At 39.7% G+C, this 25925-nt stretch overlaps 1 protein-coding gene across 3 annotated transcripts in view; it reads left to right on the forward strand.

Annotated features, from left to right (window-relative positions):
* RAB5C (RAB5C, member RAS oncogene family) overlaps positions 1-25925 on the forward strand; it is a 50889-nt gene continuing 24964 nt past the window's right edge. Inside the window, exons 1-2 of one of the 3 annotated variants that reach the window (XM_074223886.1) lie at positions 6-108; positions 1040-1175. The gene's annotated coding sequence lies outside the window, so the exon portion shown is untranslated. Of the gene's footprint in view, positions 109-1039; positions 1176-25925 lie in introns of all 3 variants that reach the window. The other 2 variants (XM_074223884.1, XM_074223885.1) reach the window with 2 other exon arrangements.

Consider the following 25925-nt stretch of genomic DNA (forward strand, 5'->3'; position numbering starts at 1 on the left):
GGCTGAAAGGCGGAAGTGGAGGCCGGAGCCTGGGACACTGCCGGGGGGGAGAGGAGCGGAACCAGCCTGCAGAGCCGGCCCCAGCAGCCCCGCCGCCCCGGAGCCTCAGTGAGTAAGCCTGCCCCGGGACCTCCCCGGCTCCCGCCGGTGCCTCGCCTGCCAGGCCTCGCCCTCCCCTCCTTCACCCCTCCTCCCAGTCTCCGCCCGACCCCAGTGGAGGGGACGCTGGCCCCTCCCAGGGTCCGGGGCTCTGAGCCCTCCCCCGACCCGTAGGCGGACGGGGTGTGGGGGGGGTCTCCCCTGCCCACGCCCGGCCGGGGGGACCCGAGCCCCGCGACGCGTCCTGCCCGGCCCGGCCCCTCCTTGTCCCCCTTCCTAGCGGCCAGGCCCCCCGGGGCCTCCTCCCCGCCCCGGGCCCCGCTCTGGGGGCGCCTCTTACGGGGCAGCCTCCGCTGCGCCCCTCCCCTCCTCCAGCTGTGGGGGGCGTTCCCCTTCCTCCCCGCCCCCCGGAAGCCGCGCGCTTCTCGCTGTCCCGCCGGCTTCTGCCCCGAGCCCCCCTTTCCCCGCCGCCGACTCGGGGGGCTCCCGCGGCTGTGTGCGGTGCCTCTGCAAAGGCTCCGTCCTAGTGGAACCGCGCCCTGGGCGTTGTGACCCTCCGCACCTACTGTTGGGGAAACTGAGGCAGGCAGTGAAGGCACTGGTGCGGGCCATTGGGCTGGGGAGCGGCGTAAGGGCCTATTTGAACTTAGTTCTTCTTGCCACCAGGACCAGTATGTTCCACTACATCGTGATTATTTCTAGTTTTTTTTCCCTCCCCTGCATACTTACCCCCTGCTTGGCTTCCCTTTTCTCTCCTACATTTCCCCCTTCCTGTCTTATCTGTTTCACTCTCCTTTCCCCATATTGTAGACCCCGGGCTTTCTCAAAACAGAACTTCAGGTCTGCCTGTCTTTAGGAGTAAGGTGAGAGGGGGATGCTTCCTTTCTGCATTTTTTTGCTTCCATCATGAAAAGAATTTATGATACTCTTTTTCCTCTAGGTATAATGTCCTTTTATGAATATCTTCCTTCTCACCTCCAGTGGTTTGCTCAACCTTAGCTACATTTCTGAGCGGATCAGTGTATTATCACAACTGTCTCTTTGCTCCTGGGCTGGCCCCACTCCTCCCAGAGCACGTGAGTGTTTTCCAAGCTTCCTTTGAGGGTTGGCTCCTCCTAGGACAGCTGTCTGTTGGCTTTCCCTGGAAGGGGAAGTAAGATAGGGACCTCCCAGAGGGTGAAGTGTTGGGGCTGGAGGTTTCACCCTAAGAGCAACAGGTTCAGGCATCTTGTGGCTCTAGAGTAGATAGCTTTAGAGTTTTGATGTATTTATGAAACTTTATACAACCGTACTTATGTCAGTGTATACATGAACTTACCCAAACAGAAAACTGCCCTCCAAAAAGACACATTAAGTTCATGTCTCTTCAGTTGGTGACTTGTGGATGTGAATCAGGTGCTTCAGAGTGGTCTTGGCCTTGGAGAACATTTGAAACCCAAATAGAGGGGCAGCGAGGTGTTGGCAGTGAGTAGAGCACCGGCCCTGCAGTCAGGCGGACCTGAGTTCAAATTTGGCCTCAGACACTTAATTGCCTAGCTGTGTGACCTTGGGTAAGTCACTTAACCCCATTGCCCCTTAAATTAAAAAAATTTTAAAAGAAACCAAAATAGAGACCAAAGATTGTTTGGCTTCTTCTTTTCCCCAAACAAGGCAGGGCTGGTGGAGACCACCCTTTAAGACATATTTCTTGGGCTGTCAGTGCTGGAAAGGGAAACTCCTGCTATTTCAGATCATTGGCATCTAGAATGTAGGAACAGGGCTTGATGTTACTTTGTCTCTTTTCTATGCCATGTACAGGTAGATACTTAATTAGGCCTTTTCTGATGATGAGGTGCTTATGAAAAGAAAGCAGCCTTTCTCCAACTCGGTGTGATTGGTAAAACAGCACAGTGTGGATTTCTTTTAGGGTACTAATAGACCTTCATGTTGGGGGAAAGCAAGAACTTGAGAGAGAACTCCTTTTCACTAGACTAGAGGCTCATAAAGATGGTTTGGGACTTGTCAACTTTTGTGTGACAGACCTTCCTGATGCTCATTGACTGCTGGCATAGATACAGTTCATTAGTAGTCATTCTACTTTGCACAACTGTTGATTATTTTTTAATCTTTTCTCTTGTTTTTGCCTTAGGCTTGCTACTGATATCCTGAGCAATTATTAAATTATCCTGACCCTAGAATACTCCTTACTTCATGAGGACCAGTAGTAGTGACCAAAACTGAAAGCAAGATTTAGCAGCCCTCAGGGTCCTGCCAGGATTACAAAGGGGAGGGGCAACTCAGGAAATCCAGCAGAGGAGGTTCCCCAGGGAAAGAGAATACTTTCCAGCCCTGATCTCCCAACTTTGTGCCATAACCTGCTGTTCACAGATGAGATGAAGCAAATATATAGGCTACTTTTTTTTTTAACCCTGGATTTGTTTTAAATTTTTTTGTTTTTGTGCTTGTTATGAAAGTGTTTTTTTTTAATCTGTTCCCTCCAAGGTAAGCCCATCTCATCTCTTAGAGGTTTATCAAGTAGAATTGGAATACCTTCTCAGCAGAGATGAACCCTGTCTCGGGGTGGACTCCCTTTGCAATACAAAACCTTTCAGGGCATTGCAGTACATATGCTTGTGATTTTGGGGTTTGTCAGAGTCTACCATTTGAGTCCTGGTAGTCTAGTACCTAAGGGAAGCTAGATGGTGTAGTAAGAAGACCTGAGTTCAAATTTGGCCTCAGACATTTATGTGAGCTTGAGTAAGTCACTTTACCCTGTTTGCCTCAGTTTCCTCATCTGTAAAATGAGCTGGAGAAGGAAATGACAAACCACTCAGTATCTTTGCCATGAAAACCCCAAGTAGGATCACAAAGACTCGGACATGACAAAAACAACTCAACAATAGCAAATCTAGTAAGTCCTTAACCCTTTGGGTAAAATGGACCATGTTTTTAAAATGTTATCTGTAGCCCAATTACACAGCATAGTTATGGTTCAGGTCCAGGTTTTTGTTGAGTTTGGAGTCTGGAAGACCAGACTTCAAATCTAATCTCAGATTTTTTCCCTAGGTAGTTAATCACTTTTTGACTCAGTTTCTTTATCTGTAAAATATGTCAATAATAACACCTGTCTCATAGGGGTTGTTGTGAGTATCAAATGTAATTTTAGTCTTAAGGTGCTTAGCATAGTGAGCTAAGTAAGCACTTTATAAATATTAGTTATTATTAGACTTTAACCTTCGAAACTAGCAAGCAATACCTCCTTCCACATGCAGGAAGACATGAATAGTCTCTGATCTGGAAGAGAATGGGTAATTTAGAAAAGAATGACTTGTTCTGCCTGGTTTCTTTTCCCCATTGTAGACCTAGGGAGAGGTATCCACTTCAGAGGTAGGTTAGTCATGGTCCTGATCTACTTAGATTCTCATTTAGAGAGAGAGAGAATTGGAGGATTAGAACTGGAAGGGACCTTAGAGCCCATCTTCTTGAACTCTTTTCTAGATGAAGAAACTGGGTCCCAGAGAAGGTAGTGATTTGCTGAGTCTCCAAGGTGTTAAATAGATGACAAAGGTGGGATTTGAATCCAAGTCCCAAATCCACTGTTCTTTCTGTACCATTTTTTTTTTTTAGGTTTTTGTAAGGCAAATGGGGTTAAGTGGCTTGCCCAAGGCCCCACAGCTAGGTAATTATCAAGTGTCTGAGGCCGGATTTGAACTCAGGTACTCCTGACTCCAGGACCAGTGCTCTATCCACTGTGCCCCCTAGCCGCCCCTAGAATGTAAATTCTTGAGGGCAGGATTATTTCATTTTTGTATTCTCAGTGGCAGGAACATGTGCTCTAGTGATAATAATGCTCATTAATTATAGAGCATCATCTGTCCTTGGGCCTAAAGTCTACTTAGTAGTAGGAACATCTGAATGGGACAGCGGATGAGATTGTTGGGCCTGGAATTAGGAAAACCAAAGTTCACTTTAAACTACAAACACTTACTAGCTGTGTGACCCAGAATAAGTTACTTAACTTGTGTCTGCCCCAGTGTCCTCATCTGTAAAATGGGAGTGACAGTAATAACCCTTAGCTCCCAGAGTTGTTGTGAGGACCAAAGAAAATAATTTGGAGTGTTTAGCCCAGTGCCAGCCAGAGAGTAAGCACCATAGAAATATTCACTGCTATTGTTAGTGATTGTTATAATTAGGGAAATCCATAAGGTCATGACAACAGTTTCTATGAGCAGTGGGTTATTTGAGAAGTGGGCAACTCTAGTCTGACAATGCATTAAATAGTAGTCATAGGATTAAGTATGCCCTATCCTGTACATCCCTGTGCCCACTAACCCTGCAGCCTTCATTGCTGCTGCTCAATTCAGTTCTTGAAAGAAAGAAAAACTTACTACTCACCCTCAAGCTTTCTGTTCACTGTAAAGCTGCCTCCATTACTTGTGTCTGATAGCCAAAAGCCTCACTAATCTCCAGAGTAGGTATGTCCAACCTGAGGTTTGCTGGGGCTGCATGAGATCCTCAAAGCCACACTTTTATTAAATTGCTACTTTTTATTTTTATACTCATTGGTGATAAGGATTACATTGTAGGCATAAATAAATATTACATTTTGACTTTTTTTAAATAGGTTTTTTTTTCTTTTGCAAGGCAATGGGGTTAAGTGGCTTGCCCAAGGCCACACAGCTAGATAATTATTAAAATAGTGTCTGAGGCTGGATTTGAACTCAGGTACTCCTGACTCCAGGGCCGGTACTCTATTCACTGCGCCACCTAGCTGCCCCTAAATATTACATTCTGAATGCCACTCTTGACAAGTTTTTGTTGGACAGTGCAACCCAGAAGAGCTAAAATGTTAGAAACCCATTCTATTCATTTTAGTCTCTTTTCACTGAACCTCCTTACTTGGAAGGAATTGTGTATGACTTTAGTTCTTTACCACTCCTTGATTTCTATGAAGTCCAGGGTTGGGAAGAGGATCAGGAATATATAAAATCTAACTTTAAAAAATCAATTCCAGATTCCATGAGAATTGACAGTTAATCCCATCAGTGGACCAGGACTTCTTCATTCTATAATGGAACACTGTGAAGGATACAAAGAAGTACAAGACATATTCCTAGATCTCAGTTTATAATCAGAAGACAGTAGTAACTCATATTTGCATAGTACTTTAAGTGTTTGCAAATCACTTTATATACATTCCTTAATTGAACCTCATAATAGTTGTTATCCTCATTTTTCAGGTAAATAAATTGAGGCATAGAACATTTTTAAGTCAGTTGCCCAAGATTACACAACTAGTATGTGTCTGAAGTGAATTCAGATCTAGTTCTTCCTTAGTCTAATTTCAGTGCTCTCTCCATGCTGCAACTTTGCTTCTCAAGACAAGCACATGAAGTAATTGAGAAACATTAAGTCTAGAACTCAGATCTTCTTGACTCAGCCTGTTCACTGGGTCTCTGAAAGATTGTAATCCAGCTATTTTGGACCTTCTTTGTCCTACTCAGGTCATTCAAATGACTTATCCTGAAATTTAGGTACATCTGCCAGAGCAAGATCTCTGGCCCCGAGCAGATATCAAGACATGGGTTGTGATATCTAATGATTGAATAGTTTAAATTCTTAAGTCCTTCTAGTGTCCATTTATCTGAGGAGGTGTACTTGAGCTTTGTTGGAAACACTTGGGATCATAACAAGAGTTATTTTGCAGCTTCTTATGTCCTTTTTGTGGCTTTGTATTCTCTTTAGGTACTGTATTAATATTAATATGTTAGAAGCATTTGAATGGTGTGAAATTGAGACTGGGCTGTCTTCCTAACCCTGCTTATTATTCTGAGCTGAATTCAGTGTTGTTTGACTCCTGTTTTGTTTTCACGTTTCCAGCATCTTCAGTGCTGGTTGATTTTGTTTTTATTTTGGAGGGGTAAGGGAAGACAGAATTCCCTTTAAAAACTACCCTTGGGGTGGCTAGGTGGTGAGGTGGATAGAGCACTGCCCCTGGAGTCAGAAGTACTTGAGTTCAGATCCAGCCTCAGACACTAGGTTAATACCTAGCTGTGTGACCTTGGACAAGCCACTTAACCCCATTGCCTTGCAAAAACTAAAAAACAAAAACCAAAAAACCCTACTCTTTTCCCCCACTTGAAAAGTTTTGAAGCTTTTTTTTTAGATTAAAGATTTTATTTATTTTGAGTTTTACAATTTTTCCCCTAACCTTACTCCCCCCCCCCACAGAAGGCAATTTGTTAGTCTTTACATTGTTTCCATAGTATACATTGATCCAAATTGAGTGTTATGAGAGAGAAATCATATCCTTAAGGAAGAAACATAAGAAACATAAAGTATAAAAGATAGCAAGATCAGACAATAAGATATCAGATTTTTTTTTCTAAATTTAAGGTATTTGTTCTGTTTTGTTTTTTTAGGTTTTTGCAAGGCAAATAGGGTTAAGTGGCTTGCCTAAGGCCACACAGCTAAGTAATTCTTAAGTGTTTGAGACCCGATTTGGACCCAGGTACTCCTGACTCCAGGGCCAGTGCTTTATCCACTGAGCCACCTAGCCACCTCTCTTGGTCTTTGTTCAAACTCCTCAGTTGTTTCTCTGGATACAGATGGTATTCTCCATTGCAGACAACCCCAAATCGTCCCTGATTGTTGCACTGATGGAATGAGCAAGTCCATCAAGGTTGATCATCACCCCCATGTTGTTGTTAGGGTGTACAGTTTTTCTAGTTCTGCTCATCTCACTCAGCATCAGTTCATGCAAATCCCTCCAGGTTTCCCTGAATTTCAGTCCCTCCTGGTTCCTAATAGAACAATGGTATTCCATGACATACATATACTACAAATTTTTTTTTTTTAGGTTTTTGCAAGGCAAATGGGGTTAAGTGGCTTGCCCAAGGCCACACAGCTAGGTAATTATTAAGTGTCTGAGACTGGATTTGAACCCAGGTACTCCTGACTCCAGGGCCAGTGCTTTATCCACTGTGTCACCTAGCCGCCCTGTATACTACAGTTTGCTAAGCCATTCCCCAACTTAATTTCCAATTCTTTGCCACCACAAACAGGACTGCTATGAATATTTTTGTACAAGTGATGTTTTTATCCTTTTTCATCATCTCTTCAGGGTATAGACCCAGTAGTGGTATTCCTGGATCAAAGGGTATGCTCTCCAGAAAGGTTGGATGAGTTCACAGCTCCACCAACAATGTAATAGTGTCCCAGATTTCCCACAATCCTTCCAACAATGATCATTATCCTTTCTGGTCATATTGGCCAGTCTGAGAGGTATGAGGTGGTACCTCAGAGAAGCTTTAATTTGCATTTCTCTAATAAGTAATGATTTAGAGCAATTTTTCATATGACTATGGATTGCTTTGATCTCCTCATCTGTAAATTGCCTTTGCATATCCTTTGACCATTTGTCAATTGGGGAATAGTGAAGCTTTTTTTTTAAGGTATTATAAGTAAAGCTTTTTTAATTGGGAGTTGCCATTTGCCATTTCTCCTGGTTTTATTCCCTTTTCCTGAGTTGCCCATAAGATATATTTCTTTTTTTTTTTAGGTTTTTTTTTTGCAAGGTAAATGGGGTTAAGTGGCTTGCCCAAGGCCACACAGCTAGGTAATTATTAAGTGTCTGAGGTCGATTTGAACTCAAGTACTCCTGACTTCAGGACCTGTGCTCTATTCATTGCACCACCTAGCTGCCCCAAGATATATTTCTTATGTTTCTTTGTCTTCATTACTGATTTTTGATCTAGTCCTCCGGAGTCAGGACCCATGCCTTTGAGCACTGAAACAACTATCTCATATGCCTTTGAGAAGGCACTCTTCCTAAGTAGACCCTCTCAGAATGAATTAGATTGAAAGATAAGTTAGGGAAAAGTGAAGGCAAAAGTAATATATGGGGACAAAATACAGTCATTTTATTGCATAAACATTTTTGTGTGTATATGTGTACATACATAATACTAATGTAATCCTCTTAGTTGCTGTGTATATAGATCTTAGAGATTATACTATTGGTGGAATTATTATGAAAATTGAGTGTTGTAGAGTCACCATTGTAAGGGGATCAAAACTGTGGCAGATACAAGAAAATAAAATGTTAAGAGTATATATACTTTTCAGACTTCCTAGTGGACCTACACATTTGTTTGATTTCCTTCTGGAGCATGTGTTCCTAATTCCTTATTAAATCTTAAGAAAATTTGGGACCAAGATATATTCCTGCGGCGCCCCCCCCCCCCCCCCCCCCCCCGCCTTTAATATCATGCCTAGGTTAAACTTTGTTGTTCAGCTACCTATCTTCTGGAAGCACATACAGTCCCCCTGGAATTTTGGACACTGAGAGAACTTTGATCCCAAGCAATTTATGTTTCTTTGGAAGCATAAACTGTGGAAGTAGATGAGTAGTGCTTGCTTTTTGGTAACTTTAGGGAAGGTGTGATGTCTAGGCAGAAGAGATTTGGTTGATTGGTAAGGTAGGAAGGCAACTAATTAAACCATCTTTTGAGGAGGAGGCCCCTTGAAAATTGTTAGTTGACCCTATGCAATATATCTAAGGAGTACTCCTTGTATTTATAGCTTAATGGAGAAGTTCTTAGATTTCCCAGTTTGAGATTTGAAATTCTTTGGGATGAGGCTTCATAGGTCCCCTGTTCTTAACTACTTTACCCCTTCCCTGGATGAATGCATGGAGAGATTGGTGGTTTTTTTGTTTTGTTTTGTTTTTTTGCAAAGCAGTGGGGTTAAGTGTCTTGCCCAAGGCCACACAGCTAGGTAATTATTAAATGTTTGAGGCCCGATTTGAACTCGGGTACTCCTGATTCCAGGGCAGGTGCCCTATCCACTGCATCACCTAGACACCCCTGGTGTTGCTTTTGATAAGAGAGCAGGTTAGGAAAATCTTTTCTGTGTAAGTGATTCAAATCAGAAGCAAAAAGTAGACATTGCTTTGTAATAAATACTAATCCTAGAAGAGATTAGATTATCAACCACATTTTGAGAACTATGGGTTTGGGAGTTGGGGAGTTAGTGACACAGTCCAGCAGAGGATACAACTGTAAGACACTGGCTACATCTTATTGGATCCTTTCTTATAGTACTCATAAACTATAAAACTTGTTCTTATTTGGGGTGAGATGGTAGGTCAGAGGGGCAAGATGAGGTCAAAACAAATTAGTTTTGGTAGTTTAGTGTATGGAGTTGGAGGACTTGAATTAAAGTCATGCCAGAGATTTACAATCTTTTGGGACCCTGGACAAGTCATTCTCTCTCTCTCTCTCTCTCTCTCTCTCTCTCTCTCTCTCTCTCTGTCTCTGTACAAGCATGGAGTAGATAATACAATAATTCAACTATCTAGTATTCTAAAAATCTTTATTCAGTCTAAGCTCTAGTAGCTTAAAACTGCTTTATAACTTTTGGGATACTGTATATAACAATACTGTACTAGGCTCTGGAGATAAGAAAGACCTCATTCTTTAGTAGCCAAACTCCCTAGAAAAAGCTGCTACACTCTTTGCTTCCACTTTCTCTTCATCTTCCCACTCACTTCCCAGTCTGTTGTATTCTGGTTTCCACCTCATTATTGAAACAGAAACTTTTCTTTATAATGTTCCTAGGGATCTCTTAAAGGCTGAACCCAATTATTTTGATCATTATTCTTCTGGATCTTTCTGCAGCATTTGCTACTCTTGACGTCTCTTTTTCCTAGATAATCTCTCCTTCCTGTGTATTCATAGCCCTCTTTTCTCCTACTCTTTCTGACCTGTCTTGGTTAATCCTTCTCAGTCTTTTTTGCTGGATCATCCCTTACCTCCTAATTATAGGTGTATACAGGGCTCTGTTCTGGGCCATCTTTTCTTTTCTCCCTCTTTTGGTGATCTCATGAGTTGTCTTGAGATAAGAAAGATCTCATTTTTTGGTAACCAGGCTCCTAGAAAAAACTGTATACACCTTTTGCTTCCACTTTCTTGTGTTGAGGCAGTTGGTGATTCTGGATTGTAGCTCAGGAGATGATCTAGGCTTGAAAAGTGTAGTTGTGGGAGTCATTAGCATAAAGTTTAGTTGTCAACTTTCTGTAGATAATTAGCATATGTACCTCTAGTCACTCACCTGGAATCCAGGCATACATCATGTGCTGATTATTGATTACTTCCTACTAGATATCCTATACGCCTCTTAAAATTCAATATATCTAAAACAGGACACATTATCTTTATCCAAAATTCCCCCACCCCCTAGGCATGCTCTCTTCTTTCCTCCTTATATCTGTTAAAAGCACTGCCATTCTTCCAATAATATAAGTTCAAAACCTCAGCATTGTCCTCAGTTCTTTTTCTTTCTCACCTGTAATCCGTTGCCAAGTCTCACTGATTTTACCTCTACAACATATCTTGCCTTCATTCCTTCCTCTGCCCATAGTCATCACCTTCATTTTGACCCTCATAATCTGTCACTTAGACTATTGCAGTTAATGATCTCCCTGCCTCTAGCTCCTCCTGATTTCTCCATAGATGGATATTCCTAAAACACAGGTATGACAGTATCATTCTTTTGGCTTCCCTGCTTAAAAAGTTCTAGTGGCTTCATTTTGCATTAAACATAAAATATAAGCTTATGTGGCTTCAAAAGTAATTCCGTCACAATCTAGCTTTAAACTATCTTTCCAAACCTGTTGCACATCTGTTTTCTTCATGTGCTCCCTAGCCACATTGACCGACCTTCTGTTCCAGGTACAAAACATTCCATCTCTTATCTCTGTGCCTTGTATAGGCTGGTCCTCATGTTCTTGAATGCCCTTCTTTAACCTGGCCTCATAGAAGTCCTAGCTTCTTTCAAAGAATCACTTGAATTGGTCTGCTAGTTTTAATTGCATACTCACAAAATTGTTAGGTCCCCTTTTGAACTCTAAAAGTGAAACAATTCTGTCTCTATAGAGGTTACATTCTAATTGGGGAGGCAACATATGTGTGTAAAAATAGATGCCCAAAAAATACAAGGTAGTTCTAGGAAATGAACCACTAGTAGCCTAGGGGTGTGGGAGATTAGAAAAGGCTTCATGTGGAAAGTGAGCTTTGAGAGAAATCAGGACCTTAGAGTAGATTGAGAAATTAGGTTAGAGTGTTTGGGTGAACATCAGCATCTATGCTAAAGTACCCTAGCATGGGACCCTGGACAAATCATTTCCTCGCTCTCTCTCTTTACTACTTGGGATACCAAAAGTTTTAGTTCAGTCTAAGCTGTAATAGTTTTAAACTGCATCCTGATTTTTGAGACACTGTATATAACAGGTACTATGATAGGCTCTGGAGATAAGAAAGAGCTCATTTTTTGGTATCCAGACTCCTAGAGAAAGCTGTCTGCACCCTTTGCTTCCACTTTTTTGTATTGAGACAGTTGGTGATTCTGGACTATAGCTCAGGAGATGATCTAGGCCTGAAAAGTATAAATCTGGGAGTCATTTGCACAGAGATGGTAATTGAACCCATAAGAGATGATAAGATCACCAAGAAAGAGAGTGTAAGAAGAAAAGAGAGGAGAACTCTAGGCAGAGCCTTGGGATAAATCCTCAATTAGAGAGTATGACATGGATGAAAATCCAGCAAAAGAATCTTCAAGTATTGGGTAAGTTTAAGGAGATATGGAGGTTGTTCAGCAGTGGCAGAAGCTACAGAGAGATCATGAAGGATGAGAACAGAGAAGAACCTTTAGGTCTGGCAGAGAAGAACCTTTAGGTTTGGTATTTTAAAAGACCAGAGATGATGGAAAAGCAATTTGCATTGAGTAATGAAATCTGAAGTCAGATAGATTTAAAGGGATTAAAAAGTTAATGAGAGGAGAGGAATTAGTGAAACAAGTATAAATGGCTTTCTCATGGAGTTTGACTAAGAAAGAGGAAGGTTATGTAGGTAGGGAGGGATGGATCAGCATGGAGATCTAGTGAGGAGGGATCTAGAAACTTGTGTTGATTTGCAGACCTCAAGGAAAGAAACAATAGATAAGGACAGGTTGAAGATTGGGGGGGGGGGTGACAGTTTGCTGGAGGATATAGAAAAGGATATGGGATCAATGGTTTAAGTAGAGGAATTGGTCTTGGTGAGTAGGGGAGCCATATCTTTGTAAGAGGGAATGAAGCCAAGGATCAAGGGGTAAAAAATTCTCAGTTAATAGGCTCAATTTTTTGAATGTTGAGGTCAAGGTATGAGGCAAGAGCCTCAGCTGAGATATTGAAGAAGGTCTACCATCAGAAATGATTTGGAATGTGTGGGGAGAGTAGGAGAGAGAATTTCTTTTTAGTTGATTAGTGATGTCTAACTTACTGTTCTTTCTTTCTTTCTTTCTTTCTTTCTTTCTTTCTTTCTTTCTTTCTTTCTTTCTTTTGGGGGATTTTTTGCAAGGCAAATGGGGTTAAGTGGCTTGCCCAAGGCCACACAGCTAGGTAATTATAAAGTGTCTGAGACCAGATTTAAACCCATGTACTCCTTACTCCAGGGCCAGTGCTTTATCCACTACGCCACCTAATGTCTAACTTATTGTTGACCCCACTTGGCTTTCTTGGCAAAGATATTGGAATTTTTCATTTCCTTATCTAACTTATTTTATAGGGAACTGAGACAAACTGGGTTAAGTGATTTGGCCAGGGTCACATAATGTGTCTGAGGTCAAATTTGAACTCAGGTCTGATGTCTCTAGACTGAGCATTCTATCCATTGCACCACCTAGCTGCTCCAGGTTAGGGAATTAAGTAGGAATACAAGATCTTTAATGAGGACCAGTTGAGATTAGGTAATATAAATTTGTAGCGAAACCAGTCAGCATGGTTTCAAGACTTTCTCTAGCTCAGAGGAGGCATGCCAGGAGTGATCTAGGGTTTGGGGTTTGGCAAGGTGTGAATAAGCACAGAACAAGGAAACAAACAATTTTCAAGAGTGTAGCTCTATGTGGAATTGAATTGCTTCACTAAGGAGATGAGATCAGAAAGGGAAAAGACTGTATCCAGAGCAGAGATAATTACCTTGATAAAATACCATAAGATGGAGAAACTTCAGGTTGTAAAGGAGGGCATAGAATGAGTTTGGGAAAAGTGAGGTGTAGGGAGAGATGGAATGATGGGATTGTGTTCAGATAAAGGAATTTCTGAGTTCTTGAATCTAAAAGTGAGACCTTTGTAAGTGATGGCAAGATCAAGGCTATGACCATTTTGTGTGTAATTGAATTGGAGTGGAAGAACAACAGGTCCTTAGAATAGAGTAGATTGAGAAATTGAATTAGAGTATTTGGGGTGGAAATAGCATGTATGTTGAAGTACTCTAGCATGCTAAAAGGAGCTGGGTGGGGAGGAGGGGTGCTAGAAACTAGGCACTGAATTTTCTGCAGAGCAAGAATGACTCGGCAGTTGGTTAATAACAGCCACCAGGATCTGGACTGGATGAAAAATTTGTATAACCTGAACCTCAGAGGAGGATAGGTTCAAGTCAGGATCAGTATGTTAAAATATGTGAGTACCTGACTGGAAGACTTGAGGTGCAGCATCATCTAGGAGGAATCTGACCCAAGTCAGATGGAAGGAATAAGAGAGGGAGAAATATAAAATAGAGGAAAGTCTTTCATTATACAAGACGAAATGAAAGGAGGCACACAGATAAGGAATTGGGGGTGGTAGCATGAAGATCAAGTAGGTGATCAAGGTTAGAGAACATGGGGTTGCTCTTCTGGTAATCTTAGACATTGAGCTAATACTGGTTATTCAAAAAATAGAGACTGGTTGATAGAGGCTCTGTTGATAAAGGCAGGTGAATTCAATATCTTCCTTTGATTTCACAACCAGGACTTCTCACAGGAAGTCTATCCTGATTTATTTTTGCTTCTTCTCCACCAGATTGTTAATTTTTAGAGGAGCTGTTTTATTTCACTTATGTTTGTTGAATGAAATTTCCTTTGAGGAACTGATATTTCACAGAGGAAAAAAAAAGGTAGATAGATATGTAAATACAAAAGTCATTTTGGAGGTGGTGAGAGCCAGTACAACTAGAGGGTATCAGGAAAAATTCCAGAAGCAGATGACTTTTGAGCTGAATTTTAAAAAAAGACTAGGGATTTAAGGGGCAGAACAATCCTTAATAGCTTCTCCTATACCTGTAATTTATTGTTTTGAGGAAGAGAGAGATTAATATTACTACATTGCTTTATAAAATTTAAAATAAATATTCCCTTCACTTACCAGCCTTTCCTTGCCCCATTTTTATTAATGATGACTCATAGATCTTCCTACTAACATCAAGAATTGGGAGACCATCAACTCAGCAGCAAACCCCTACTTTCTCTCCTCTTTCTTATGTGCTGCTCAATGCTGCTAGAGGAAGTCATGTAATGAGGTCAATGAGTTCTGGCCTAATTGATTCCTTATCCCCTTCCCCATAGTCATAAAGAAGCTATGAGGTAAAACCTCTTTTCTCCTCAACCTTCTACATCATTCTCTTTTCTTTTTTTTTTTTTTTAAGGTTTTTTTGCAAGGCAAATGGGGTTAAGTGGCTTGCCCAAGGCCACACAGCTAGGTAATTATTAAGTGTCTGAGACGGGATTTGAACCCATGTACTCCTGACTCTAAGGCTGGTGCTTTATCTACTACACCACCTAGCCGCCCCAATCATTCTCTTTTCTAAGAACCTTTCCTTCTACTTTATAGAAAATATAATTCATCATGAACTCTCTCTTGTCCCCTTTTCTACAGTTCAAAATTTCCTTACCTGAAACCTGAAGCTTTTTTTTAATTCTCTATTGTGAAAAGAGGCAGCTTTTTTCACAAAGGTTGACTCCTCCCATGATTATTCAACCCTTGTCATTAATCTTCAGTGTCTTTCTGCTGTTGGTTCTTTTCTTGCTGCCTACAAGTGCCCAAGTCACATTCACTTTCTCTCTCATTTTGAAAAACAAAACAAAACTTTTACTAGATCGATCCTACCGTTGCTTTCTTTCTTCACTAAACTTCTAGGAAAAGTGTTTATATTTATTGCTTTTATTTCCTCTCCTCTCCCTTTTCATCTTCCAATTTGATTTTTAATGTCAGCACTTAATAGAACTACTCTGAGATTATCAATTATCACTTTAAAAAAATATTTTTATGTTTTTGGTTTCTTATACCACTATCATTATCTCATGTAGTCCCCCTCCTCCCAGACAGCCATCTCATATGACAAATAGTATTTTTTTAAGAGTAAAAAAAAGTTAGCACAACTGATTGCTAAATTGAAAAAGTCCAAAAACATGTCCAGTGTGTATGTAACATATGTGAATCTTCCCACATGCAAGAAGGGGTAGTTTTCAGGTATCTTCTCATGTCTCTTCAGCTGTTTGAGTTTTATAATTTTCTTACATTTACTTTTGATTTTTTGGTGTGAATTTCTATTTACATTGTAGTAGTTACTGTGTATCTAGTTTTCTTGACTTTGCTCATATCACTCTCCATCTGTTGTTATAGATTTTTTCAAATTTTATATCCATCACCCACATAATTCCTTATAGTACTGTAATTTTCCTTTGTTTAGCCATTCCCCAATTAGTGGACAGCTACTTTGTTTCTAAGTTTTAGTTATCATAAAAGGTGCTCTAGAAATATTTTAGAGTATATCCAAAGCTGCTACAAGAATATTTGAAGTATTCAGATTTTTTTTTTAGGTTTTTGCAAGGCAAATGCTTAAGTGGCTTGCCCAACGCCACACAGCTAGGTAATTATTAAGTGTCTGAGACCGGATTTGAATCTAGGTACTCCTGACTCCAGGGCGGGTGCTTTATCCACTGTGCCACCAAGCCGCCCCTATTCAGATTTTCTTATCAATGTCTTCTTTGGGTATTGTATTAGCTCAGTAATAGTGTTTCAGGTTCAAAGGGTATTGACTTTTTAGTCACTTTATTTTTATGTAATTCCAAATGGGTGTGCAATTTTATAGCTCCACCAACAATATATTTCAGTACCTATTCTTCCACAATCCCTCTAATACTTTTGTTATTTTGGGGGGGGGTCATTTTTTTTAGGGTTTTTGTAAGGCAAATGGGGTTAAGTGGCTTGCCCAAGGCCACACAGCTAGGTAATTATTAAGTGTCTGAGGCCAGATTTGAACCCAGGTACTCCTGACTCCAGGCCCGGTGCTCTTTCCGCTGCACCACTTAGCCGCCTGAGAGGGAGGGGTCATTATTGCAAATTTTCTGGATGTGAAATGAAACTTCAGGGTTGTTTTGGTTTGACTTCTATAACAACTGGTGATATGGAGCATTCTTTTCTATGGTTGTTAATAGATTGTAATTCTTCAATGGAGAGCTGTTTAGTCATACATATTTCTATTGTCTTCACCAAACTCTTACACAAAAAAATTGGATGCAAATATTTGTTCCAATCTGACCACTTCTCTTCTTATCCTCTAGACCTTAATTTTGTATGTATAAAAGCTTTCCAATTTCATATACTTAAAATTATATGTTTTATTTTGTAATTGCTTCTGTTCCTTGTTTGGTTAAGCGTTAATTCTTATCCTACTTATAGCTGTGAAAAAGTATATGATATGCTTCTTCACTAATTAATTTTTTAAGGCAAGATCTTTAATATTTAGGTTTCATATTCATTTACCCCAAAGAAACTATCAATCAGAAAATTCCACAGACTCATGTCCTTTACCCCAAACCTACCTGCTTTCCTATTACCCTGTATTTGTTAGATACTACCATTCTTTGCAATCTTAGGGTATTCTTGATTCCTTTTCTCCCCCTGCATATCTGGCCAATTGCCAAATCTTGTCATTTCTACCTTTACAGTATCTTACTCATCTGTTACTTTCCCCTACTAACCTCTATTCCATAGCCTATTAGCTATCTTGAACTGGGTGCCATTAGATAGCTGAAAATTCAACATCTCTAAAACTGAACTCATCTTTCCCTTCAATCCCCTCCCATCTCACCTTCCCAGCTTCCCTATTACTGGTTGCCACTATCTTCCCAGTCCCTCAGACTAACCTAGGTGTCATCTTAACTCCTCACTACCATCACCACCCAAACTACTACCTTCTCTCCAGTCTGTTACCAAGATATGCTGATTTCATGCTTGCAACATCTTTGAAATTTTTTTCACTGCTGATACTTCTACTACCCTGATACAGACTCTCATCTCCTCATGCATTGCAATAGATTGCTGCTTGGTCAAGCTCCACAGACTTCCCATTCCAGTCTATCCTCCATTTAGTAGCCAGAGTGATTTTCCTAAAGTATGATAGCCCCTCACTAATAAACTCCAGTGGTTTCCCATTGCCTCTAGAATCAAATAGAAAATCCTCTGTCATTCAAAGCCCTTCCTAACCTAGCACTCCCAACCCTATTTTTCCACTCTTATACTTTAACTTCTCCCCCAGTCCCCTAGTGCTCTGAGATCCAGCAACAGTGGTCTGTTTGTTCACTGAACAAAATACTCCATCTTTCAGGTCCTGGCATTTCCACCATCTTTTTTTTTTTTTAGGTTTTTGGTAAGGCAATGGGGTTAAGTGGCTTGCCCAAAGCCACACAGCTAGGTAATTATTAAGTGTCTGAGGCTGGATTTGAACTCAGGTACTCCTGACTCCAGGGCTGGTGCTCTATCCACTGTGCCACCTAGCCGCCCCCCTTCCACCATCTTTATGCCCTCAGTACTCTCCCTCCTCAGCTTTGCTTCCTGTGTTCTCAAGTCCTGGATCCTGTCCTACCTATAGGAAACTTTCCTTTATTTCTAGTGCCTTCTTTTTGTTGATGATTTTTTTCCTTAGCTTGTCTCTAGCTTGTCTGTACAAAGGTATCTACAGGTTGCTTCACTCATTAGATTGTGAGCTCCTTGAGGTCAGGGACTACCTCTTGCCTTTCTTTGAATCTCCATTTAACAGTGTCTAACATATTGTAAGTGGTTAATAAATATTTATTGACTGACTTTTCACAGGTCCACCACTCTGATTTAAGTCTTTTTTTTTCCCTTTTTTGGTTTTTGCAAGGCAAAGGGGTTAAGTGACTTGCCCAAGGTCACACAGCTAAGTAATTATTAAGTGTCTGAGGCCAAATTTGAACTCAGATCCTCCTGACTCCAGGCCTGGTGCACTATCCACTGTGCCACTTAGCTGCCCCTCTGATTTAGGTCTTTATCATTTCTTGACTCAATTAATATAATGGCTTTCTGATTCATTTCTCTTCCTCAAGTCTTTTCCCTTTCCATTCTATCCTTTATGTAATGCCAAAGTGATATTCTAAAGTACATAATCTGATCATCTCATTCCCCTACTCAGTAAATTCTAGTGGTTCCTTATTTCTTCTTGGATAAATTCTAAACTTCTGGGGTTTTTTTGGAAAGATTTTAATTATTTTGAATTTTACAATTTTTCCCCTCACCTTGCTTTCCTACCCCCCACAGAAGGCAGTTTGTTAGTCTTTACATTGTTTCCATGGTATGCATTGATCTAAGTTGAATGTAATGAGAGAGAAATCATATCCTTAAGGAAGAAACACAAAGTATGAGATATAGCAGAATTTCATAATAAGATAACTTTTTTTTTTAAATTAAAGGTAATAGTCTTTGGTTTTTGTTCAAACTCCACAATTCTTTCTCAGGATACAGATGGCATTCTCCATTGCAGATACCCCAAAATTATGCCTGATTGTTACACTGTTGGTATGAGCAAGTCCATTAAGGTTGATCATCACTCCCACGTTGCTGTTACAGTGTACAATGTTCTTCTGGTTCTGCTCATCTTGCTCAGCATCAGTTCATGCAAATCCTACCAGGCTTCCCTGAATTCCCATCCCTTCTGGTTTCTAATAGAACAATAGTGTTCCACCACATACACATACCACAGTTTATTAAGCCATTCCCCAATTGATGGACATTCACTCAATTTTCCAATTCTTTGCTACCACAAACAGCCGCTATGAATATTTTTGTACAAGTGATGTTTTTATCCTTTTTCATAATCTCTTCAGGGTATAGTCTCAGTAGTGGTATTGCTGGATCAAAGGGTTTGCACATTTTTGTTGCCCTTTGGCCATAGTTCCAAATCTGCTCTCCAGAAAGGTTGGATGAGTTCACAGCTCCACCAACAATGTAATAGTGCCCCAGATTTCCCACATCCCTTCCAACATTAATCATTGTCTTTTTAGTCATATTGGCCAATCTGAGAGGTATGAGGTGGTGCCTCAAAGATGCTTCAATTTGCATTTCTTTAATAATTAGTGATTTAAAGCAATTTTTCATATGATTATGGATTGCTTTGATTTCCTCATGTAAATTGCCTTTGCATATCCTTTGACCATTTTTCAATTGGGGAATGGCTTGTATTTATTTTTTAAATTTGACTCAGTTCTCTGTATATTTTAGAAATGAGTTCTTTGTCAGAAATACTAGTTGTAAAAATTGTTTCCCAATTTACTACATTTCTTCTGATCTTGGTTACAATGATTTTGTCTGTGCAAAACCTTTTTAATTTAATGTAATCAAAATTTAGGGGTGGCTTGGTGGTACAGTGGATAGAGCACTAGCCCTGGAGTCAGGAGTACCTGAGTTCAAATCCGGCCTCAGATACTTAATAATTACCTAGCTGTGTGGCCTTGGGCAAGCCACTTAACCCCATTTGCCTTGCAAAAACCTAAAAAAAAAAATCTGAATACTTCAAATATAAATATAATTGTCTAGTCTATTTTTAATGATGTTCTCCATCTCTTCCTTGGTCATAAACTCCTTCCCTTTCCATAGATCTGACAGGTAAACTATTCCTTGATCTCTTAATTTGCTTATAATATTGCTTTTTATGTCTAGATCCTGTATCCATTTTGATCTTATCTTGGTATAGGGTGTGAGGTGTTGGTCTAATTCAAGTTTCTGCCATACTAACTTCCAATTTTCCCAACAGTTTTTATCGAAGAGGGAGTTTTTATCCCAATAGCTGGACTCTTTGGGTTTATCAAACAGCAGATTACTATAATCATTTCCTACTATTGCACCTAGTCTATTCCACTGATCTACCACTCTATTTCTCAGCCAGTACCAGACAGTTTTGATGATTGATGCTTTATAATATAATTTTAGATCTGGTAGGGCTAAGCCTCCTTCTTTTATACTTTTTTTCATTAACTCCCTGGAAATTCTTAACTTTTTATTTCTCCATATGAATTTACTTACAATTTTTTCTAACTCATTAAAGTAATTTTTTGGAATTTTGATTGGTAGAGCACTAATCAAGTAGTTAAATTTTGGTAGAATTGCCATTTTTATTATATTTTTTTGGTCTATCCATGAACAGTTGATATTTGCCCAGTTATTTAAATCTGATTTTATTTGGGTAAGAAGTGTTTTGTAATTGGTTTTTTTTTAGTTTTTTTTTTTTTTGCAAGGCAATAGGGTTAAGTGGCTTGCCCAAGGCCACACAGCTAGGTAATTATTAAGTGTCTGAGGCCGGACTTGAACTCAAGTACTCCTGACTCCAAGGCCAGTGCTCTATCCACTGTGCCACCTAGCCACCCCTGTAATTGTTTTCAAAAAGTTTCTGAGTCTGTCTGCCTTGGCAGGTAGACTCCCAGGTATTTTATATTGTCTGAGTAAATTTCTCTGTTTACACTTGAAAGTCCTCTTTTGCATGGTACTACTCTACCTTTCCAATCATATTACATATGACTCCCCGAGTCATAGAGTATGTGTTCCAACTAAACTGGCTTCTGACTGTTCTTTATACTCTAAAACCTGGCATTAGCACCAGATGTCCTCCATGCCTGGAATATACTCCTACCTCATCACCTTGTTTCCTTGAAAACTATTTGTTACCCTTTTTGGGGGAAACCCTTTTCTGGTGCACCTATTCCCCATCCTGCTTCTTACCCTCGAATCTAGAAATTTACCTTATATTTGTTTTTATTTTGTGTAAATGTTTTCATATATATTTATATTTGTATATGTATATATATATATGTACACATGTTTCTTCTGATAGAATGTAAACTCCTTGAAGACAAGAATTGTCTCATTTCTGTATTTGTTTCCCTAACACAATGCCTGACACATCATCACAAACAATAAATGCTTATTAATTGTTTGGTGAGGAAAGCAGAGATCTTGTGCCCTCATCTTGAGTAGGGTACCCTATGACTCTTCTGATTCAGATACAGAGTATATTACTTAGATGCATGGCTGGAGAAAATGGCTGGTACCCTTTTCTTTTTGACTTTTAGTTGGGAATAGAAGTCAGATCAGGTAATATTTCTGTGGTGAATCAAATGCTACTGAATGAACAAACAACCTGATAGGCCTTACTTCTGTTGCTGGCATGCCTTGTGGTTTGGCCTATGTGAACTTGTGATACAAAAAGTAGCTAAATCAAGCATTCCTCTGGAAATCTCTTTTAGATCTTCCTATCTTAGGGCAGAGATTTTACTACTGCTTTGATCTCAACTGAAACTCCCCTGGGAATGCTAGATTGATATCCACAAGCATTTAAGGATCTTGGATGCAGAAATTTGCTTTCACCTTGTTTTATTTCCTATCAGTTTTTATCCTAATAGTTGTCTGTTTTCATAATTATATAAGCAGTAGTATGCATTCTCTTAAGTATCTAATGCTCCTTCATCCCAAGTTTTGGGGGTTCTTCTCCCCATTATTATCACTGCTGAGTTGTGTCAGAAGGCTTATGGAGATGAACCATTGCTGGCTTGGGTTGGAGATAAAGGAAGCTCCAATTTGAGACTCCTGTCCAATGACAGGAGTTAGAAATGATTAATTCTATTGGCTAGGCCTTCCCTAAGAGCTGGTTTTAACATTGGAGCCCAGAAATGAAGAAGTAAGGCTTAGGGGAAAGGATGTTTTGACATCATTTTGTGTCATCAGAAGGCTGTGGCAGTGTCCTGGAAAGCCATGGCTCCATATCACAAGAGATTGTTCCTCACTTTACCTTGCCTGGCGCCTGTCTTGGCATCATACCAGTTTTTAGGCATAAGGGAAATCTTAACAGGGATCAATTGTGTTCTGTCTCTGTTTAATTTTGGCAAAACTCCCAAGTTCAACCTTTCCTGTGTGTTAGTAGCTGCTTGTTTTGTTTGTGTGAAATCTCTGCATGTCAGCAGACTGGCTTTCCTTTAACTCCTCCTTGGTTTTTGGTTTTTGGTTTTTGGTTTTTTTGCAAGGCAATGGGGTTAAGTGGCTTGCCCAAGGCCACACAGCTAGGTAATGATTAAGTGTCTGAGGTCGGATTTGAACTCAGGCATTCCTGACTCCAAGGTCAGTGCTTTATCCACTACGCCACCTAGCCACCTAGCCACCCCCTTAACTCTTCTTTGGGAGAGTGATCTGAACCAGGATTTACTCTCCAAAGGATAACTTTTGAGTATTGTAAGACATTGATGCAGAAATAGGAGTTGGGCAATTTGGGAATCCAGAATATACATGGCTTCTCTGAAGTGGTACAAATGTATCCAATCTCTTACAATGGGCACCTCTTCCCAAATACTTAATTACTCTTGTTCCCTCCAACAGTAGGATCTTTGCTAGGTTTATGTAGCAATTGTGTCTCTTCCTGGAACTTTGCAGGGCAGGATCTCCCCGCTTCCCTTCAGTGATATTCATGAGATTCTCCTGACTTTTCGAAACCAGGTCTTCTGGAAAGTGTTCCATAAGTTATAACTATACTTAAATTTGTCAATCCATGAACATTTGTGTGTCAGTCGCTTTATTAAGTGCTGCAGATACAAAAAGTGGTGTTCTCCTGGTAGCTAGGTGGCGCAGTGGATAGAGCACTGGCCCTGGAATCGAGTACCTGAGTTCAAATTCCGCCCTCAGACACTTAATAATTACCTAGCTGTGTGGTCTTGGGCAAGCCACTTAACCCCATTGCCTTGCAAAAACCTAAAAAAAAAAATTGGTATTCTCTCTGTATTTTATGCATTTAAAAATGTGATTCTGAGAAGGGTCTATAGGTTTCACCAGACTGCACAAGGGATCTAGGACACATAAAGGTTAAGAACCTTTTCTCTAGAATTACATCACTACCAAAATTCCCTAAACCTCTCTCCACTACGGTTTCTGGAGAGTATGCCCTGTTATTAGCTGAGCCTTATTCCTTTCTGCAGAGACTGTGTTGTGGGTTTTCCTGAATCCCAGGCACATCAGACTATTCCCTCCTTCTAATTTTCCTTTTCCTCTAATTTTGTGTTGCAAAAATATGCCTATGATGCCTAAAATACTCAGGCTATAACAACTTTCTTTTTTTTTCTCCCCTTCTGTTATCAAAATTTAAATTGTAATTCTAAATGTAGCTGCTTGTTGCAGTCCTGACAGAAATTAAAGCATTGTAACTCACAGTTTTCATTTTAAACAATAAATTTGTATTTAATATACACGTCAGATTCCTATGCATATATCCTTATACAATATATGATTGACTTTTAAAAATACTTTTTGATTCAGGTGCCTTTCTCCTTTCCTTTATTTTGTGTTTCCTTTTGGGAGAGAGGAAAATAAAAAATAACTACACAAATAATAGAAATTGGTTATCAAACAATGCATTTAAAGATCTATAGCATATTGTAACAACAAACTTAATTAATGGCCAGTATTTTAACATTTTTCCTTTCTGTTTTCAGTTTCTTTTGTCTTTAATCATTATGAGAGCCCCTTTTGAGGGAAGAGAAGTTCCTTCTAGCTTTGATTCTGCTGGGTTTGGAGTCTGGCTGGAGGAATAGGCAGCCCCACTTTACCAATCTATTCTCTATTCCCAAGAGCAGTGAGGGTCATTTCCCTCCTTTTCTGAATGGCTGTGCTCTTCCAGTTGCATAAGTAATCTCTCCAGTTGACCTGAGTCACTAAAGTATTCATGATATCCCAGCTTAGCTTTCTTCACTCACCATTGGCCTTTGGAGTTGTTGCTTTTACTTTTGTTCTCCTTGAATTGATGAGTCGTCTCTATCTCCTTGTCTCCCCAGATCTTACAATATAAACTTTCCAGTAAGGAAAACTTTTTAACTGAAGACTTGTAGTGAATTGACAAGTGCCAAAGAATATTTCTTCTGGTTCCCTTTTGGTGATGTCACCTGCTTCTTGGGCTAGGGTGGGTCTCTCTAAGTAAACTGTTTTCTCTAAATCAGCTGATTATACAGGCTGTGACAATGTTCCTCAGCCAAAGGAAGTTTCTGAAGTCAGAAAACTTGAGACACCCAGCCCAGAATCACAAACTCTTTAAGCAGAACAAGTAATGAGTACAAGTAGGTGAATTTATTGAATTAGGGAAAAGGGAATAAAAATTATTAAGTAGGGGTAAGATAAAACCTGCTAATTACTGAAGTTAATGTTAGCTTTGCTTTTAGTACCTTAGAACGGTGTAAGGTCTTGTGAGAAGATGTTTAATCTGAACCTATTTCCTTTGGGAAATATGGGCAAGTAAGGTTCTTCCAAATCTCCAATCTGGGATTTCTGTTAGTATTTATTATGTGAGTTTGTTGACTTGTGGTTTTGTGGTCAGCAAGAATTTTATTTTTCCTCTAAGAGCCCAAGGCATTTGAAGTTTACCACCACCTTATCTAGCAGTTTATTTCCAGTTCAGAACTGTTTTGTTTTTTGTTTGTTTGGTTGTTTTAGTTGGGTATGCTATAGAAGGAATTCTTTTTTTCTTTCCTTTAAACAATTTAAAAATCCTTTTTAAAATTTTGAGTTCTAAATTCTTTCCCTCTCACCAGTCTTTCTCAAGTACTAATTTTTGACATAAGCTTTTCTTCTACTCCCAAACTACTTAGTACTTATTTGTATTTTCTTTTTATTCAGCTTGTTCTGATATGTATTTATCTCTTAGAATGTTAAGACAAACAGTATATCCCATTTTATATATAAGAAGTCATGTAAATTATATTTTCATCCTAGCCATGTTGTTAAAAAAAAAGAAAATAAAGAAAACCCCATATTTTGGATCAGCTAAGTGGTACTGTGGATAGAGCACCAACCCTGAATTTAAATTTGACCTCTGATACTTAATTTCCTAATTGTGTGACCTTGGGCAAGTCACTTAACCTCATTGCCTTGCAAAAAAACCCAAAAAAACTATGTTTTAGTCTTCACTCTGAGGTCATCATTTCTCTCTCCGGTGGTAGATAGCATTTTTTAATCATAAGTTGTTTGATGTTGTCATGAATCACTGTGTTGATTAGAGCAGCTAAGTCTTTCACAATTGATCATCCTTACAATATTGTTGTTATATACAGTGTTTTCCTGGTTCTGCTCACTTCATTTTGTCTTAGTTCATATGAGTTTTTCCAAATTTTTCTGAAGTCATTCTGCTCAACATTTCTTTTTTGTTTTTTTTATTTTTAGGTTAAAAATGTGTAGCCATGAAAAGCATTACTATAATACTCATATTGTAAAAGTAAACCTCCTCCCCACCCCCACCCCTACAAAGAAAGGAAAAACCTCAAGAAAAATAAAGTGAGGGGAGGGAGTATGCTTCAGTCTGTATTTAAGATAACCATCTTTGGGATGGTAAGCATTCTTTCTCATAAGTCCATCAGAGACATTGCTTCAATATTTTTTCCCACAGTTGCTAGGGCTAACTGTATTTCCTTCCATCCTGTTCCCCCCATTTATTCTATTCTCTCTCACTCTTTTTACTCTGTGTGCCCTTAAAAGTGTGTTGTATCTGACTACCCTCTCCAGTGATCTTCTCTCTCCTCTATTCCCCCTCCAACCCCCAACCCCCCTTCCCTTTCTCCATCCTCTTTTTCCCATTCCTTTCCTCCTATTTTCCTTTAGGGTAAGACTGTTCAACATTTCTTATAGCACAATGGTATTCCATCGCAATCATATACCACAACTTGTTCAGCAA

The sequence above is a fragment of the Macrotis lagotis genome, chromosome 2, assembly GCF_037893015.1.
Source record: "Macrotis lagotis isolate mMagLag1 chromosome 2, bilby.v1.9.chrom.fasta, whole genome shotgun sequence".
NCBI lineage: Eukaryota > Metazoa > Chordata > Mammalia > Peramelemorphia > Peramelidae > Macrotis > Macrotis lagotis.